This window comes from Sus scrofa, chromosome 12, assembly GCF_000003025.6.
Source record: "Sus scrofa isolate TJ Tabasco breed Duroc chromosome 12, Sscrofa11.1, whole genome shotgun sequence".
Classification (NCBI taxonomy): Eukaryota; Metazoa; Chordata; class Mammalia; order Artiodactyla; family Suidae; genus Sus; species Sus scrofa.
Genome location: NC_010454.4, coordinates 56932560 through 56953424, shown reverse-complemented (window position 1 = coordinate 56953424; position 20865 = coordinate 56932560). Strand labels below are relative to the sequence as shown.

At 47.0% G+C, this 20865-nt stretch overlaps 1 protein-coding gene across 1 annotated transcript in view; it reads right to left on the bottom strand.

Annotated features, from left to right (window-relative positions):
• The window catches only part of MYOCD (myocardin), a 97631-nt gene that overhangs the window by 75834 nt on the left and 932 nt on the right, over window positions 1-20865 (bottom strand).

Sequence of the window (20865 nt, the reverse complement as noted above, 5' to 3'; positions counted from 1 at the left end):
CCACAACAGGAACTCCGGGAATTCTTGATCAAGGGACGAGCAAGCATAAAACCTGGAATGTGAAATACACATGGTACCTCCTGGCCGGGGTCTACTTCGTGAGCATACGACCTGTCTGTCAGCGCCCCGTCAGCAGAAAGGGCCTCAGTGTAACGCTGTGCCGCCACCATCTGCAATTATAATTATTTTGAACAAGGGGCCCCACACTATAATTCTGCATTGGGCCCTACCCAATATGCAGTGTACTCCCGCATATCCCCTTGCTCAAGGAGAGGGATCCTGCGTGGAGTCGTAAGACCTACTGCTGGAAACGGAAGTGGGGGTGCATGGACAGAGGGTCAGGAAAGCCACACGGAAGGGTCCAGCCTCTGTCCGGTGGAAAAAGGGCAGGACGGGCCCTGTTGGACAGCAGAGTTAGATGGTGAGGCTGAGCGGGTCGGATAACTAATCTCGCGATACCGCCAACGGGGGGAGGCGGGGCTCGTGCGAAACCTTCACGCTTCCCGCCTGTCAGTCATTCCACATGCACTGATCTCCCAGGAAACCTCAGGATACCGGTGCTGGACACTAAAGATCCAGCTGCAAATAAAGCGGTCACGGGCCCTGCCTATGAAAATTTTATAGCCTAGGAGGGAAAGGATGTCAAACAAATAATTACAACTGTGGGGATGTCGTGAAAGGGGAGCCGCACGTCGTTGGGGAATTAGAGAGGCTCTTCTGGTCTTTTCTCCCAGGAAACTTAAACACATAAATAAATGGAGTTGTTAAGCCCACGACACTTAATTCGCTTCCCTTCCGTACACACGCGCACAATGCAACTACAGCCTGCTCTATGTGTGTGTGTGTGTGTGTGTGTGTGTGTGTGTGTGTGTGTGTGTGTGTCCCCACCACGCGCAGGGCTAAGCAATTTCCGTTTCCAGAAGATTTGGCTCAGGAGGGACTGACAATAGGGTTACTCGCAGCGTGAACAACAAAGGGAAAATTGAGAAGCAAAGGATCCTTGCCTTTCTTTCACTCCTGAATGACATTCCACCGGAGCTGCCTTTTGATCTGCCACGGACGTGATTTTTGTGTAGCTGCGTGTTTCCTGGATGGCCCCACCCCTGATCTCAGTTCTGCCCCAAGGATGGGCACCCACCCAGCCCCAGGGGCTTTCCCTAGGCATTGTGGAAATGGGACTGCGGGAAAGCAAACCCAGTGGCTGTCCAGAGGGGCCATTTTCAACCCTGTGACCTGGGCAAAGGGTGAAGCTGGCTGGCAGGGGTGCGGCAAAGACGAGGGCCGGGGAGAGTGGCCTCAAGGCGTTCAAGGCCCCAATTCCAGGTGCGTGTCCTCCACGTGTCAACCGCATTTCTGCTGCCGAGTTCCATGAGCCCTCCCAGGAGGCTTACAGGAAGCTATAAGGATGCTGGCAGGTGCCCTTTGGCTTAAGCTTGTTCAAGATTTCCATTTAATTCTCTACTGTTTGCAAACCGAGAGGCTCCCTACCGGCTGGCATTCAACAGGGGCCATGGGTGGTGGTGGAACGCAATGCTACCAGCACAACCAAGCCAAGCTTTGAGATCTAGTCTTTTTTCTTTTCTTTTTTTAAAAATTATAGTTGATTTACAATGTTGTGCCAACTCTGCTGTACAGCAAAGTGACCCATTCATATATATATATATATCTTCTTTTTCTCATACCATTTTCCATCATGTTCTATCCCAAGAGACTGGATCGAGTTCCCTGTGCTGTACAGCAGGATCTCATTGCTTATCCATTCTACATGGAATAGTTTGCATCTACTAACCCCAAACTCCCCGTCCATCCCACTCCTTCCCCCTTCCCCCGAGGCAACCACAAGGCTGTTCTCTGTGTCTGTGAGTCTGCTTCTGTTCTGTAGACAGGTTCATTTGTGCCATGTTTCAGATGCCACATTTAAGTGGTATCATATGGTATTTGTCTTTCTCTTTCAGCCTTCACTTAGTACGAGAATCTCTAGTTGCATCCAAGTGGCTGCAGATGGCATTACTTCATTCTTTTTTGCGGCTGAGTAGTATTCCACTCTGTCTATGTACCCCATCTTCTTAATCCATTCATCTGTCAATGGGCAGTTAGGTTGCTTCCAAGAGACCTGTTCTTAAATCCTGCTCTACCAGTCAAAACTCCCAGGAGTGTGGCACATATATGATAGAGCGTGATGTTTGCAGACCCAGGAAATCGGGTTAAACATGTCACAGGAAGCATGGCGAACGATTCTTAAAGCTGTATCCTCTCTATAAAGACGCAAGCCCTGAACGCAAAGGAGCAGCAGCCAGCTGAAGGTGCTCCCCTTGGGGGGGGGGCAGTCATATCTGCCCACAATTCAGGCCTTGATCTTCTTTCTGTTGGCTCCTACCTGGGTTTAGCTGGGTCGGCCTTCATGTGCAACCCTTGACTTTGACAGCACTGCCTTCAGGACACGGTCAGCCACAGGTCGGTGGAGGAGGTTCGGGAAAGTAACGAGCACGAGCACCACTGGAAGTTCCAGGGCCTTCCAGGCCGGAAGCTGATCGTGCCGGACACGGATCACGGACATAACGGTCTTGGCCAAGGGGGTACACAGAGTTCCTTCCTCTCCCTGACGTCACCCGACTCGGTGACAAACCCCCTTGCCGTGAGCAGTCCCATCTCCCTTGTGGGTCCGATGTCTTCTTGCTCAGGGTGCACGGGCATCGACCAGCCTGGTACAGAGGACACAGGGCATCGAGAGCAGAGGGAACGTGGCTTTTTGGGCCAGGTTGTCTACACCGCCCCTGCCCTCAGCCTGGCCGTGTTTCCCCAACGAGGCTGAAAGCCAGGAACTATTTTTGTGGGTGGTGTTGGTGCCCGAGCACACACTGCTCCTGGCCTTCTGAGCCCGGGAAGCAATAATAACTGGGCCCTCACCGAGCTGCCCTGCGTGCTGAGGAGCAGCCAGGCGGTCTCAGCGACCAAGGAGGGCAGAAGCTGACTGTCCACCCATCAACTGCGGGGGCGTCCAGAGGAGTGGCGGGGGAAAGTGATCAGCAGGTGACAGATGGAGCCCTTTGTGCTGGGAGGGGGAGGGGAGCCTGGGGGAGGGGGTGCAGGGCTGGACTGGCCTGGGTGACCCCTGCAGAGAAGCAGGCAGACAGGGAAGTGCCTGGGACCAGGCACGGCTGTTCTCTCTTGGTTTCACGAGATGCCCTGACTGCGCTTCCTTCGAGGAGACTGAGAGACAGAGCTTCAGGCCGGCTGCCAGGGCTGGGCGCTTGCAGGGTGAAAACCAGGAGGGTGTTCAAATCCAGGGAGCCCAGGCTCACACTGGCCAGGCGGCTGTTCCATGATCAAGCCTCAGGCACAGTCGTGTTGTTTTAGAGAGATGTCTGTTCACACAAACACGGCGAAGCCGGCCTCTTCCCAAGCACCGCACTCTCCGTTTGTCAAAACATTGGAAGAGTAATTCGTGCCTCAAAAGGAATTCTCTCCCACTCTCCCAGCTGCCAGGCTCGGGGGCTGGAGGCTTTTATGCTACAAAATCTCAAGACACTAGAGGCCGGAGTGGACGCGCTGTGGGGGTTACAGTGTGGCTAAGGGGGCAGAGGGCATGAGTCGCATGCTCTCTGGGAGGAGGGGACGAGAAAGGCAGCTCCGGCCAGACGAGGTGCCCCCGTGAGAAGCCGCTCAGGGTGGGAGCTGAGAACACGGGCTCTGAAGCCAGGGTGGCACGTGTTCAAGTCCTGGTGTTTCCAACTTCTAGTCGTGGGGTCTCGGGAAATGTCCTGGGGGGCTGGGGGCTTCGGTGGCTGCATCTGTGAATTGGGGGCTGATGGAGGGGGGGCCACGGTGCCCTCCCACAGGACCGACGTGAGAATTAAAACGACCACACAGTGAGCACCCGGGGTGCTCTTCTGCGACGGCCGTGCACCTCCCCGCAGCTGTCCCCTTCTGGAGGGCTGGCCGGCCGCAGGCCACCCTGTCACCAGAACTGCCCCGTGCGGATGGCCATTTGGCTGCAGGGCCCTTTTTCTTCCATCACAAACAGGTCCCCGAGGCACAGAGCAGAAACTCAGCAACTGACATAAACAATTTCAAACAATAATTTCAGAAGACAAATGGCCCCATTTGGGCATGGAGATTCCTCTCCGAGGCTTTCCCCGCTTGTTTGAGTGATCCATGGCCTAGAGCCACGAGTGAATTAGGCAGACAGCATGTGCACCCTGGGAGGCAGGAGGGGCCCGTGGGGACCACGACCTGCATTTGACCTGCTTTCCTTGAAAGCTAGTGCTGGGGGGGGGTCCCAGGGGAAGGGGACTCTCACTTCTGCCTCCCAAAGTCCCCCAGCCACTGGGAGGGGTCACCAGATTCAGGTCCAGTGCTACCGTGGTTTCCATGGGTGAATCTGGGTGGGTCACTAACCCTTCCTGAACCTCTGCTTCCCATCCCCTAAGTATCCCCTGCAGCGCTCAGGGTAAGACTCTGTTAGCCAGGATAACTTACTATACAAATATTCAAGAGCTTAAAGCGGGTACCCAGTGAATTCCTGATGGGAACTGTTAACGAAGATGAATTAGAACTTGGAACGAAGGTTTACCATAGCATCAGAAAGAATAAAGTATCTAGGAATAAATAAGAGACAAAAGACCTGTACTCTGAAAACTATAAGCTGCTGATGAAAGACGTCAAGGATGACACAAACAGATGGAAAGCTATACCTTCCTCTTGGATTGGAAGAATCAATACTGTCATGATGCATATACCACCCAAGGCAATCTACAGACTCAATGTAACCCCTATCAAATTACAAATGGCATTTTCCCCAGAACTAGAATTTTTTTTTTAAATTTGTATGGAAACACAAAAGATCCCTGATAGACAAAGCCACCCTGAGAAAGAAAAATGGAGTTGGAGGAATCAGGCTTCTTGATATCAGACTACAATACAAAGCTACAGCCATCAAAACAGTATGGTACTGGCACAAAAACAGCCATATAGATCAATGGAACAGGATAGAAGGCCCAGAAATAAACCCATGCACCTGTGGTCAACTAATCTATGATAAAGGAGGCAAGAATATCCAATGGAGAAAAGATAGTCTGTTCAATAAATGGTGCTGGAAAAACTGGGCAGCTACATGCAAAAGAATGAAATTAGAACACTCTCTAACACCATACACAAAAATAAACTCAAAATGGATTAAAGACCTAAATGTAAGACCAGATACTATAAAACTCTTAGAGGAAAACATAGGCAGAACACTCTTTGACATAAACCACAGCAATATCTTCTCGGATCCACCTCCTAGAAAAATGAAAATTAAAACAAATGGGACACAATTAAACTAAATTTTTGCACAGCAAAGGAAAGCATAAACAAAATGAAAAGATAACACACAGAATGGGAGAAAATATTTGCAAATGAAGCAACCGACAATGGATTAATCTCCAAAATATACAAACACCTCCTGCAGCTCAATATAACAAAACAACCCAATAAAAAAGGGGCAGAAAACTTAAATAGATATAAGACATACAGATGGCTAAAAAAAGCATGAAAAGATGCTCAATATCACTCATTATTAAGAGAAATGCAAATCAAAACTGCTATGATTTGCATTTTTTACACCAGCCAGAATGGCCATCATCAAAAAGTCTACAAACAATAGGTGCTGCAGAGGGTGTGGAGAAAAGGGAACCCTCTTACACTGTTTATGGGAATGTAAATTGGTGCAACCACTATGGAAAACAGTATGGAGGTTCTTCAAAAAAATAAAAATAGAACTACCATATGATCCAGCAACCCTACTCCTGGGCATCTATCTGGAGACAACTATAATTCAAAAAGGTACATGCACCCCAATGTTCGTTGCTGCACAATTTACAATAGCCAGGACATGGAAGCAACCTAAATGTCCACTGACAGAGGAATGGGTAAAGAACATGTGGTACAGATATACAAATAGAATATTACTCAGCCATAAAAAAGAATGAAACAATGCCATTTGCAGCAACATGGACCTAGAAATTATCACGCTAAGTGAAGTTAGTGAGAAAGTGAAAGACAAACATCATATGATATATCTTATATGTGGAATCTAAAAAACAGGATACAAATAAACTTATTTGTAGAACAGAAACAGATTCACAGACTTCAAAAAAGTTATGGTTACCAAAGGAGACATGTCGGTAGTAGGGGGAGGGATGGACTAGGGGTTTGGGATTGGTATGTGCACACTGAGGTCTATGGAATGATTGGCCAATGGAGACCTGCTGAACAGCACAGAGAACTCTCCCCAATGGTGGTGATAACCTAGGTGGGCAAAGAATCGGAAAGAGAATGGATGTGTGTACGTGGATCACCGCATCACTTTAGTTGTACAGCAGAAATGATCACAACACTGTAAATCAATTATACTTCAATACATTTCATAAAAACCACAAATTCAAACCATTTCAGGAAAAAAAAAAAAGAATTTGGATGAAAGGCTATGCTTTATGAGGCCAAGGGAAGAGAATTCTTTCCAAATTAATAGGATGTTTCTCATTCCACGTTGCTGTAAGTCCTTGACTAGAGATTTAAGTTCCTTTGAGATCTTAAGGGAAGCCTGTGGTGTACTGTGTTGGCATTTAAAGCGTATGATGCCTTTTCCGATTATTAAAAAAAAAAAAAACCCATGTGCATTATAGAAAATGCAGAAAATGTACAAAATTTCAGGATGGAAAGTGAAATTATTGGTAATTCAAGTTGGTAGGGGCAATCAACACCCACTTAGACTTTGCCCTCTTTCTTCCAAAAAATCTAGTGTCTCAAGAATGAAGATTGGAGTCTACATGCAATTTTGAAAGCTCCTTTGGGCCTTATAAACCTCTTTCTATTGTATTAGCTATTCTTTGAAACTGTCACATTTAACACACACGTTATAATCCAGTTCTGTGTATTCACACCTTCTCCTTTTGTTGAGCATTTCAAGTTTTCCTTCCATTTTTCTGTAGCGTGTATAATGCCACAAAGAACATAAATTTCTGACCCTTCATATGATGTATAGAGTGTATTCATAACATACGATAGATATATATATGCATATATTTTACATGTATACTGTTATATATATGGTCATGATACATATAACATTGACTGATATATATCCACATATATAATAGTGTGCGTATGTGTGTGTGTATATATAATATATATATGTACATATACTGTAACTTTAAGGTTTGGGAAAATAGTTAATGTAGGTACATTAAAAAAATTTTTTTTTGTCCACACTGGCAGCATGTGGAAGTGTCTGGGCCAGGGATTGAACCTGCACCACAGCTATAACCAGAGCCGCAGCAGTGACAATGCTGGATCCTTAACCCACGGAGCCACAAGGGAACTCCTTAAGATTTTGTGTAAACATTAGAAAATAATCTTGGCTCTACCGTTTCTATAAATTTTTGAAACAACCAAGCATAATATTTAAGAACATTTTCTGTCTCTGGGACATTCCGTGGTGTCAGATTCTAGTCTGTGTGTTGAGACCAGTAGCTTCTGCAGAGGCTGGTGCTCTTATCAAACCCAAAGGCTTTGCAAAGTCTGCGCCTATTCTGTTCACCTCTACAGGTGTTGAACTTGCTGAATTTCACCTCTTCTTCTAATCTAGTTCTTTCCATCATGCAGCCAGGGAAGATGACTGCTCTGTAGGAAGAAAGCTTTAAGCAGAGGGACCATTTATTTTGCTGAGAGCCACTGGCCGTCACAAAGCCGGGCATCGGCCCATCTTTGCACACGGCTGCCCACCCTGGCTCCACGTTCCACTGAGCATCACGTGGTGAACTTGGCTCTGGGGGCCCAGAGCTCTGCTTCTACATCTCCTGCGTGACCTTGAGCAAATTTCTCAATGTCCCTGACTCTTCATCGCCTCATCCGCAAGACCGGTTGTGTCATCTCCCAGAGTTGTTATGAAAATATAAGCATATCCGGTGATGTGATTTATTTTTTTTTGGGGGGGGAGTTTAATGCGCCATAAAAATACAAGGTGTTCCGACTGAGCCGACAGCTCTTTGGTCGTGAACGTGGTTCCCTCTGGAGAGAGCCCTTCACCTCAGTTTCAGTTTTAGACGGAATAATATTTTCAGCTGCAAGGGTGCAGGCTTTGGGGTCTCCGTCAAGCCTGAAGGACAGCCATGAGCTGTGCCCGTCCCTAGAGCCAATGGGTAACCTCGGAAGGAACCACACAAGGCCTGGGGCTCTCATCAGAAACACATGAAGACCTGAGCTGGGCAAAAAGCACCCCTCTCTGGAGCAGGAAAATGAGACCAATGCCTTCCTCAAAAATTTTCTGAAAGGGAGGGAATATGGGATGAACTGTATACAAATCACATTATGGAATACTGCCTCAATTCCACAACAAAAGTGATTTTCACGGCGCTTCAACACAACCAGGGGTAAAAAGAAATGAGAAGAGCCAGCAGCAAATATTCAGACGTCATCACGAGAGGCAGGCTGCAAATTTAGCAAGAGTACGATGTTGTATAATAATATTGAGGGTTTTTTTTTAAATTTCATTTTCATTTTCTGGCTGTACCTGTGGCATATGGAAGCTCCCAGGCCAGGGTCCGAATCCAGTTCAAGTCTGCTGCAACCTACACCAAAGCTGCTGCAACACCGGACCCTTCAACCCACTGTCCAGGCTGGGGATTGAACCCACACCTCTGCAACCACCCTCGTCACTGCCATCGGATTCTTAACCCACTTAACAACCCACAGGAACTCCCAAGGTTATTTTAAAAATATCGTAAGTTAACATCCTATAGCACATGCATATCAATAATGCTGTGACAATTAATAACCTGTGACTAAAACTGCTACCATCGACAGAGCATAGAAACACATTCCTGTACTAGGGTGACTACTTTATATATTTTTAAGATTTATTTATTTATTTACTTATTATTTTTTATATTATTTATTTTTATTTTTATTCAATGAATTTATCACATCTGTAGTTGTATAATGATCATCACAATCCAATTAGGGCGAATACTTTACATGCGCTGTTTCGCCAAAGCCTCCCACAGTGCCCACGGGGCAGGCATTTTTGTTTCCACGTTAGCAGATGGAGACGTGGAGAGGCTGCCGGACACGATCAAGTGCGTACAACCAGGAAAGACGGCACCAGGACTTGACCCCAGGTCAGCCGGACGGCGGGGGGCCTCCGTCGCAATGCACACACTCGGATTTTCCAACCTAAATGAATCTGAGGGGTGGCTGGTATTCAGGCTCAGCTGGGGACCAAGCTTTCTCGGTTCCGGCTGGAATGTGAGCAGGCTTTCAGCCTGGTGGCAATTTATGACGGCTTAAACCTCCCAGGTATTCAGCCAGCTCCTGGTGCAGCTGCTCCTCCGAGAAGGAATCCTTCGTCTCTCATCACTCCCTGGCTTAAAAAATAAACAAGCAGCGTCCACTGCCAGTGCCTGTATGACCAAGTCACTCCTGATTCTTACAGAAGATTTAGGAGCCGCTGAATAGATCATCAAAGTAAGGAATATAGGAATCTATATGAAAAACTAAAAATTACTCATTCTCTCACCCCCTCCCCAGAGATAATCCATGAGAATGGGTCTTCCCAGGCTTTTTTTCTATGCTTTACCACTTGTGGTACCTTCGTGGTATATTTTGATCCCTCACCTGTAAGCTTAGAATATTTCCACTTTAAAAATATTTTCTTTTTAAAGGGGACCCCCGTACACTGTTGGGGGGAATGTAAATTGGTACAACCAATGTGAAACCAGCATGGAGGCTTCCCAGAAAACTACAAACAGAACGACCATATGACCCAGTGGTTCCACGCCTGGGCATATACCTCAGGAAACAAAAACGCTCATTTGAAAAGCTACATGAGCCTCAGTGTTCAGAGCAGCCTCACTTACAACAGTCAAAGCATGGAAACAACCTAACTGTCTATCGGCAGACGAATGGATATATGAGAGCCTGTGCCACACACACAATGAAATACTATTCAGCCGCAAAAAGAATGAACAGTCGCCACTGGCAGCGCAGGGTTGCAATTGGAGGGCTTTATGCTCAGTGAAATAAGTCAGACAGAAGGACAAACGCTGTATGACATCACGCACGTGTGGAAGCTAGAAAATACAACAAACGTGTGACTATAACCAAAAGGAGACTCACAGATGCAGAGAAGGAACTAGTGGTAACCAGTGGCCAGGGGCACTCCGGCCGGGCCAGGCGGGGGGCGTACAAACCCCTGGGTGTCAGTGAGGCTCAAGGATGTGCTGCACTAGACGGGGAGCAGAGCCAGCGTTTTGGAATAACTGCAGATGGAAAAGAACTTTGTAGGATTGCACACAAATCTGAAAATACAAAGTCTTTTTTGCACCGCCTTCTGACTAAGACATGAGCATGTATTTAGAATATATTGATATGCCTCTGTGTGTGTGTACGTGTGGGTGCGTGTGTTTGGGGAGGGCGTTAACCTCAAAAGTGTCCCTAATACTCCATCGTGTCCCTTATTCATTGTTCATCTGAAAGCTGGGCCCTGGTCCTAGCCTCTCCCTCTCTCCCCGCCTCCTGGCCACCGTCTGCTCTCTGTGACCAGGTGCTGCCCTGCATGTTCAGGGTCTTAGAGCAAAGTCTAGTCTTGCTGCTGTGGGTTTGCAGAAATGTCTTGCAATTTTTTTTCTCAGGTAAACTGAGATTTAAATGCACAAGTTCCATTAGACATCCTGGGATTTGGGACAGAAGGCATGTATAATTAATAAGTTACTTGGTATCGGAAACAAGGAGTTCAGTTCATTGCTGCTTAGGAAATCAAGGATGATTGGCAGGAAATCACTATTTAGGAAATCAAGGATGATCTTGGATATGCAGCTGCAGGTGCAGCCCAGAACTCCACTGGGATAAATACATTCATTCCCTCATTCATTGTTTCTCGGGCAGCACCCCTGGCACGGGGAAGTTCCTGGGCCACAGACTGAACCCAAGCCACACAGCAAGCCAAGCCACTGCAGTGACAATGCCAGGTCCTTAACCCGCTGCACCACAAGGGAACCCCCAGAACTCCACGGGAATTTAGAAGGAACTTACTGGGCCTAGTGTGTGTATGGGATGGGGGCGGGGGTGGGAGGAGAGAGGTTTGGGTTGTAACCGAGATGGTGGGCACAGCACGGTGGGTCAGACGGGATCAGACCTGGCCTCCACCGTGTAGCAGGTCTATTCCTCTGAGCATCCTGAGCCCCAGCTTCTTCATCTATAAAATGGGACTAAGTATACCCATCTCGCCGCATTTTTGTAAGGATGAAATGGGATAACAAAAACACCACCAGGTCTCAATATCTCCCAGCGCCCTTCTCGTCTCCTGTGAGAAAGAATCAATCATATTTAGTAACGTGGTCACATGTGGTCCCCTAATGGCAGATCACACAGAGGTATCCAAACGTTTCCCAAGGTATCAGGCACCTGAGGCTCCTTTTCCTTTTTATCCCTGACAGAAAAAGTGTGAACGGCTCCTTGACCACCCGTCCCCACTGGATAAACATCCAAGGTGACGCTGAGTTGGTTCTTTTCTTTTTTAAAAAATTATTATTATTTGTTTGTCTTTTTGCCTTTTCTAGGGCCGCACCCATGGCATATGGAGGTTCCCAGGCTAGGGGTCGAATCGGAGCCATAGCCACCGGCCCACACCAGAGCCACAGCAATGAGGGATCTGAGTTGAGTCTGCAACCTACATCACAGCTCAGGCAACGCTGGACCCTTAACCCACTGAGCAAGGCCAAGGATCGAACCCGCAACCTCATGGTTCCTAGTTGGATTCGTTAACCACTGAGCCACGATGGCAACTCCATGAGTTGGTTCTATCACTGGGGTAAGTACACACTGCCACGTGGAAAGGGATACAGTTTGAGCCTGGTACATTGCAAGAGCCATGAGCTACCACAGTGGATCCCAGCGATTCATAGCCACGATTCCCACGCTTAGCTATTTACTCTCAAGGATGAGTATCCTCTAAAGCAATCCAGAGGATGCAAAAGGCTATATGTGTGAAGAGTTTGTAGTGTTATTTATGACATAAAATCTGTACCTGGTTTAATTTTCTAATACAAGGTGGGACGGTGTCATCAGTTATGATGTGCTAACTTGGTGGCCTACGACACAGTCTTCAAAACAAGAATTATGCTGCTAGGTAGCAGCTTGAAAAACTACCCAGGCTATGATGCCGCCCGATTAACAACTCAGGCATATGCTCTGCCTCTGTCTGTCCAATTCTCTCCACACCCAGACAAAGACAGGAAGGGAGCACAAAACAGCAAAGACCTTAACATATAGAGGCAGCCACTGTTCAATTCATAGTGAAGAGCCTTTTCTGCATTTGGCATCACAGCCCTGTCTGGAGCCTGTGTATCAAAAAGTTGCCCGTGGAACTTGACCTTGATCCGAGAAACCAGCCCAACCAGTCACCAGGACAACAAAATTGAATGACTTCCTAAAGGGGGAAGGTTTCCGGAAAGAGGAAAGTCACAGCAGCTTATGGGGTATTTTCCAGTCATCGCCTGTGAAATAGGGAGATTCCCCAGGGCTATGTGACTGTATTTTCGGAGAAAGAATTGATGATTTTGTGCCGCTTAAGAGTCCAAGGGAAAGAGATGCAGGCGGAAGGATGGATAACTTACTTAAGAGGTCATCTAAACGGCAGCATTAGGCAAGACACTAGGCATTTGCGAGGCTGCGTGTTCCCTGATCAATGCCACACATATCAAGGGGTGGCTGCGTTTCAAAACACAAGGGAACCAAGAAACACATTTGACACTATTACCGTGGCTTGATCCACTGCTTCCACCGCTAGAATTCTATTGTTTTCTCTACTGATCTAAGGTGGCTGAATAAAGCAAACACCAACAGGAGTGACTGAAATATAAGAGCACTACTCTTAGCGGTGTCTACAGGGAAGTAGGAGAATTTATCTTCCCTCGACCAACAGGAGAAGGTAGTCCTCCTTCCGTGGTTCCAGAACACACTTTGCTGGGCTCTGTAAAAATAAAAGTCAGGAATTGGGCCTTATTTATTCTGGATTTCTGGGAATAAATGAAACAGCTTCTTTTAACAAAATGTGGAGACCCCTGCATTTTACCTAAAAATACTAATTCAAATCTAGTTAAGTAAAGCATGACTAACCAGCTCTTCTGGCTGACATCAGAATAGAGAGATGAGTGCAAATTATGGATGTAAATAGCACCTGTTTAATAAAGATGAAAATCTTTTTTTTTTTCCAAGATGAAAATCTAAGTACTAACACCATCAAGCTGCAAAAAACCCTCTTATGTGGCTAATGGTGATGGTAGCTGTTTTAAAATCCTATTTAAGTCTATCAAAACCACTTCTCCATGCTTCTCTCTTGTGCAATTCACATACCACCAGGTCAAGTTATCACTTCCCATGTGGGGAATATGGATGGACGTCTTTCTGGAGAAGCCCCAATAATTCTCCGAAGGTCTTTCCCTCCCTAACAGCAGAGCGTTTCACCAGTATGAAAACAGATGCCCAGGGAGCTGCACCGACTGCCCCAAGGTCACGGAGTCAGAGAGTAGGTGTGACGGGCTTCCCCACAGTCCTGCCCACGGGAGAGCAGGTGTGAGGCTGGAAAGGCGGATACCTGGGACGTGCACCTGCTGGCTTCTTCCTGATCTGGGCAAGAGAGCGGGTCACCCTCTGCCAGGTGGCCAGTGAGTATGTGCTGATAAGATGGGAAGAAAGAAGATAAAAGACTCCAGTACATTCCATTATCTCCTATTCAGGTTTGGCTCTTTGGAGGGATGTAGAATCCTAGCCCTGGGATTGAGCGCTTCTGCCGTGCACTTGTGTTAGTCTCCAACTTTTTTTTTTTTTAGGGCCGCACCCGCGGTATATGGAGGTTCCCAGGCTAGGGGTCAAGTTGGAGCTGTAGTGGCTGGCCTACACCACAGCTATAGCAACTCAGGATCTGAGCTATGTCTGTGACCTACACCGCAGTTCATGGCAATGCCAGATCCTTAACCCACTGAGCAAGACCAGGGATCGAACCTTTGTCCTCCTGGATGCTAGTCAGATTCGTTTCCACTGAGCCACGACGGCAACTCCATTATTCTCCACCTTAACCCAGTTGGATAAGAATCCATTCAATTTGGTTCAATACAATTTGACAAAAACCTTACTGTGTCGGTCATGTACTAGAGCAGATAAAAGGTAAATGGTACTCTTTATGGTCTTAAAAACGTAGGGTTTCTTTTTTTCTTTTTTTTTCTTTTTTCTTTTCAGGGCTGCACTAGAGGCATGTGGAGATGTGGAGGTTCCTAGGCCAGGGGTGGAATCAGAGCTACAGCTGCCAGCCTACGCCAGAGCCACAGCAACTCAGGATCTGAGCCGTGTCTGCAACCTACACCACAGGTCACAGCAATGCTGGATCCTTAACCCACTGAGTGATGCCAGGGGTTGAACCTGCAACCTCATGGATCCTAGTCGGGTTTGTTTCCACTGATGCCATGACAGGAACTCCAGGTTTCATTTTGTAAAAGGCCCCAGACATATGAAATTGGATTCACTGTAATCCTTGGTCCCATGGTCATCAGCCTGCAAATGAGCGTGAGCTGATTTGGTGACATACCTGTCACTGCTGCCCAGCCCACCTCCTGCCCGTGCCTCTCCCACTCCAGAGGCAACTGCTTCTCCGAATTCTGTATTTATAGTCATCCTTCTTTTTTTTAATTCTCGTTTTAAGCCCTGCCCCCACAAATACGGCTAAAAATATGTAAAAACACACATTGTTTGCTTTTATCATTTCTAAATAGTCTAAATGGGGAAAAATAAAATGTCTCCATTCAATGCCTTTTTAAGGGTGCCTGGTCAACGCCGATCACTGTTGTAGGTGGCGGGGAAGAAAGCGGTGAGCGCAGACAGACCCCAATTCCTGCCCTCACGGACAGATAAACAGAGTCAAGTCCCAGGGTGATGCTTCTCCATAGTGAGAGGCGCTTCGGATGAAAATACAGCAGGGCAGGCGTGGAGTGGGGGGGGGGGCTCTTGTCATCGTGATTGAGAAGGTGGGGAAGGGCCCCCTGCTATACGAGGGGACCACCATGGTCTCAAGCGGGTGGCCTGAGCCAGACCCAGAATGTTCCTTTGGCTCTTAAAAAGAGATTTCAAATTTCCCTTTAGGACTCAAAATACACTCCTCTTTTACGATCCAGCTAACCGTGTTCTCTGGAGGCACAGCCTGTAGGAACCACACGCACAGTATTAAGAGGTCGGCTCTAACAGTCCACACGAGGACAGGGGAAGGGTCTTTTCTGCCCCCTAATTGCACCTCCTGCTCCTAACACGGTCCCCGTTACAAGGGAGACCTGAGGCGTTCCTGTCGTGGCTCAGTGGAAATGAATCTGATTAGGATCACTGAGGACACGGGTTCGATCCCTGGCCTCACTCAGGGGGTTAAGGATCCAGCGTTGCCATGAGCTGTGGTGTAGGTCTCAGATGCGGCTCGGATCTTGAGCTGCTGTGGCTGTGGTGTAGACTGGCAGCTACAGCTCTGATCGCACCCCTAGCCTGGGAACCTCCATGTGCCATGGGTGCGGCCCCAACAGGACCAAAAAAAACCCAAAAAACACAACAAAAACAAGTGAAATATGAGAGAAATGTTCACCCATGCATATTGAATAAATGAATAAAAATGTAACTCTTATACAGCTTTTTTTTCCCCAGCATCTTTTAGGTTGCCTGTGTGCTTTTTAAGGACAGAGGAGTTGATCCTTGGTAGATATGCCTGGGGTGGGGCACTGGTGCCTGATATTAATCCATAACAGAAATTTGAGGAGTCAGGAAGAAGCCGGGAGGGAAAACCAGCAGAGTTCTCCCCTGGCTGGGTGAGCAGGGCTTGCCAGCCCCCTACTCAGAGAGATGAACCCCCTTGGAGAAAGCGCTGCTGGAAACTTGAGTTTCTCTGTCCAGAAAGAATTTGCCACCATGTGCCTGTCCCGCAAAACCTGCCCTCTGAGATGCTATGGGAATGAAGATGAAGCCCATTTGGGAATCACTGCCTTTCAGCCATTCACAATAGACATCAGAAATATAAAGGTCCTCAGAAATCCTGCCATTAAAAAGCCAATTTAAGTTTCCCGCATACCCGGGCTTCCCTCTTGTTAAAATGTCCTGCGGAGCAATTTTAACAGCCTGTGGAATGAGGGCTCTGTGGCCCGTCCAGGGACCTGGGATTGCGGCTGGATGATCTATACGGAAGGAAAAGTCTGCCCAGCAGAGGCCTGCGGAGGCGTGAACGTTAGCAATGCCATGTTGGAAGCTGCTGTCATAGGCAGAATAATGTCCCCTCCCTAGAGATGTCCACGTCCTAATCCCAGAACCTGTGACTATGTCACCTTGCAATGGTCCACTGGATTGGGCTGTACCCTCGGCCACCACATTTGGATGCTGAAATCGTAGCCCCCAGTGCGATGGGGTGTTTGAAAAATAATGAGGTTTAGATGAGGTCGTGATGAATGGGGATTAGTGTCCGTGTGACAAGAGGCATCCGAGAGCTGTCTGTCCGTCCGTCTTCCTCTGTGCCGTGTGAGGACACAGAGGGAAGGTGGCCGTCTACAAGCCAGGAAGAGAGCCCTCGCCAGAACTTGACCGTGACAGCACCTTGATCTTGGATGTCCAGCCTCCAGAACTGTGAGATAATGCAGGTCTGTGGTGTTGCCACCCAGTCTCTGGCATTTTGTTAGAGCAGCCTGTGCTCGGATGCACGGCACAGGGGAATTAAGGTGCGAATCAACTGGCCTTTAAACCTTTTTTTTTCTTTTCTTTTTAGAGCTGCACCTGCAGCACATGGAAGTTCCGGGGCTAGGGGCTAAATCAGAGCTGCAGCTGGGGCTTCTGCCACAGCCACGGCAACACTGGATCTGAGTGGCATCTGTGACCTATGCAGCAACGCTTGCGACAACCCAGGATTCTTAACCCACTCAGCAAGGCCAGGGAGTGACCCTGCATCCTCACGCAGACTATGTCAGGTCCTTAACCGCTGAGTCACAATGGGAACTCCCAACTGACCCTTTAAAGGAAGGGGATTATCCTAGGGGAGCCCAGTGGAATCACAAGATTCCTTGAATGTCGAAGACGGAAGTGTAGGAGTCTGAGACACTGGGAGGTGCCACAGGGCTGCCTCCAAAGGTGACAGAAGGGGCCACAAGCCAAGGAAGCACAGCAGCCTTTAGAATGTGGAAAGGACAAGGGGACAGATTCTCCTACAGAAACTCCAGGAGGAACGTTGCCCTGCCAACACCTTGGCTTTAGCCCAGTGGGGCCCCTTCCAGACTTCTGACCTCTAAGAAAAGGGGACGCTCCTAGATTGCTGGTGGGAATGGAAAGTGGTACAACCACTACAGAAAACAGTATGGAGGTTCCTCAGAAAACTCAGTACAGAACTACCACAGGTCCAGCGGTCCCACTTCTGGATATATATCTAGAAAAGATGAAAATTCTAATTTGAAAAGATACATGCACCCCCATGGTCACTGCAGCACCATTCACAGTGGCCGAGACATGGAAGCAACGGAAATGTCCACTGACAGAGGACTGGATAAAGAAGATGTGGTACATATAAACCATGGAATATTACGCAGCCATAAAAAGGAATGAAATAATGCCACTTATAGCAACACAGATGGATTTAGAAATTAGCATACTAAGTGAAGCATGTCCAACAAAGACAAATATCATATTATATCATGTACATGTGGAATCTAATAAAATGATACAAAAGAACTTATTTATAAAGCAGAAACAAACTCGCAGATTTCTAATTCAAATTTATGTTTACCAAAGGGAAAACCATGGAGGGGAAGGATAAATTAGGGAGATGGAATTAACAGACACAGTACTATATATGAAACAGAAAACTAACAAGGACCTACTGTATAGTACAGAGAAATCCACTCAGTTTTATGCAATAAACTGTATTAAAAAAAATGGAGTTCTCGTCATGGCTCAGTGGTTAATGAATCCAACTAGGAATGATGAGGTTGTGGGTTCGATCTCTGGCCTTGCTCAGTGGGTTAAGGATCCAGCGTTGACGTGAGCTATGGTGTAGGTCACAGACTCGGCTCGGATCTGGCGTTGCTGTGGCTGTGGTGTAGACTGGTGGCTGCAGCTCCAATTAGACCCCTAGCCTGGGAACCTCCATATGCCTCGGATGTGGTCCTAGAAAAAGACAAAAAAAGAAAAGAAAAGAAAAAAAGAATAGATATATGTATATATAAAACTGATTCACTTGGCTGTACATCTGAAACTGATAAAACATTGTAAGTCAACTAGACTCCAAAAAAAAAAAAAAGATTAAAAAATCAGTGTTGTTTTAACACATGAAATTGGCAGTAGTTTGCTACCACAGCAACAGGAAACTCATGCTGTTGCTGAGGAAAGGATTGGGGGCTGTCGGCAAAGGAAGGAAGAATAAATTCAGCTACAAATAGTTTGTACCAGATGTCCAGAGTGATAGTCAGCCCTTAGCTTTCTCCTGTTCTGATTCCATTTCGTAGAAATTCCTAAAAGATTTGGCTAGAACAAGTTTTCCTGAAACTTTTTTTTGGGGGGAGGGGTGCACCTGCAACATATGGAAGTTCCAGTACTGGAGATCAAGTCCAAGCCACAGCAGTGATGAAGCCAGGTCCTTAACTCACTGAGCCACCAGGGAACTCCCACAATAGTTCTTTAGAAGGGAAACCCATTAACAGACCTCTCTCTCCTTTTGATCTTTTGTGCACAGTGTGTGTGTGTGTCCTTGTGTCTTATTGACACAGGATTATGGTATTTGGGAAAATTACTGACAGTGATACCGATTAAGGATATTGACATAACAACAGTAAGACAAGTAAAAACAATAAAATGTGGTTTGTTTAAAAGCATCAGCAATGACTGCATTTACGTAAACCACCTATGTCCACTTGTCACACAGCCCAGTCACAATTTTGCTTGTTCCCAATCTCTATGGTTTTAGAGAACCGTTAAAAGTTTCTATAGGGTTTGAGCAATCATCCTAGTACAAGCTTGACATATACAGATGAAGCCACGAGATTCAGAGAGAACTGAAAAACCCAGTGTCACGTTGCCTAAAAATATCAATAAGAGAACAATATTTTTTGAGGGCTTCCTAAGTGCCAGACATTTTTCTAAGTACTCTACTTGTATCATCACATTTAATAGTCACAGCCACTCTATAATCATTCTCATCATTCAAATGAAGCAAATCGAGGCAGAGAGAATTAGGTCACTGACCAAGGTTATATAGCTGGTAAATAAAGGTCTCTGCTAAAAAGCCAGAGAGTCTGGCACTAGGACCACACAATTGGTCATGAAACCCTGCAGGCTCTCCAGTAAGATGAGTCTGTATCATGTTTGTCCGGGTAAACTTTCATGTTTATTGCTTGGTAGCATGACTTTGCAGTTAATACCAAGGTCACTGGAACACAGAAAGTTAGTTGAAGCTGTGGGCAAACATGTCAATTTCAGAGTCGAAGCAGTTATCTGATCCCTTATAAACCAGCCCTACCACAAAGGGAGTCCTGCTATGCTCAGAGAACAATTGCATTTTACTTGTTTTTTTTTTTTTTTTTTTTGAAATCTTTTAAATGAAACACACCAGAACCTCCTATCACAGCAAACACAAGCAGTGAGATAGAGTTTTATGAGTTTACATGTTGAGTAGCTTGTGAAAGAAAAGAAGAAAAGCAATGAAAGCGGTGGGGAATGAAAACAGAGAAGAGGCCTTCTTTAGTCACTGCTGGCCGCCAAATAAACCCAGGACCCTTCGGAAGAGACCCTCCTGTTTGCATGCTGCCAGCTGGACTTCCGGGCTGTGGCTGTAATTATCGCCAGGAAGGAAAATCACTGTGCCCAATATCACATTTACTTAGTTTTACATTTGGCTTGTTTTCTTCTGTATCTTTCAGGAGATTTCTCAACCTTTTGCATCTCGGCTGACGAAACGACTGTGTCCGTTTCCAGACCCAGCTCCCCTGTCTATCAAAGGTAGAGGGTTGCACCTGCCTCTGGCTGCTCTGAGATCTTTTCCCAAAGCAACCCTTCCTGTGACACGAAAGCCCGTCCAAGTGAAAAACCAAAACCAAAACCAAAACCAACGTGAGGCTGCAATTGGAATCCTCAGAGCTCCAGGGTCCAGGTCTGCGGGGTCCACCCTGGAGACACCCAGGCTCCGCCAACCCACTGATACAGGAACAGAATAAATAGCGTCTTCCTTTGCACTGTGGCTGAAGGAAGCATTCGTTTGATGGGTCTGTTTCGCAACTCTACTACGAAGTGTACATCACCAAATCCTACTGAGACAAACCAGCCCCTCCTCTGCCCCTGGAGGAAACTGGCAAGGGAGCCTTTGAAATGAGCGGAGCTTCTTGCAAAAATAAATCCACATCCTCTCTTCTTCAGAAAGGTGGCAGTGTTGCCCTGCGGTTTCGACCAAATTACAAAGCAGAGGCGAAGTCTCTAGTGGATTAACAGGCCAACCACCTCACCTCACCGGGGAAGGAAGGGAAAGATTAATCCATGCAGGATCTGGCAGACTTGCCCTGGATCTTCAGGGCGCTGAGACTCACGGCTGCCTAAGTCCTCAAGTTTTCATCTCGCTTTGACCCGGTACAGAGCCACAGCAAATCGCCAGTGGACCCCACAGACACCTAAAAGCCAGGAGTTCCTAGAGAAGTCTCAGAGGACCTTACTCTCCAGCATCCACTCTTCTCGTTTCTTATAACATCCGTCCAAGGGAAACGCCGAGTGGCCCCCTTGGGGGGTGGGCAGGGGTTATGGAACACTTAGCAAACTACACCAGCATCCTTCTAACACCTG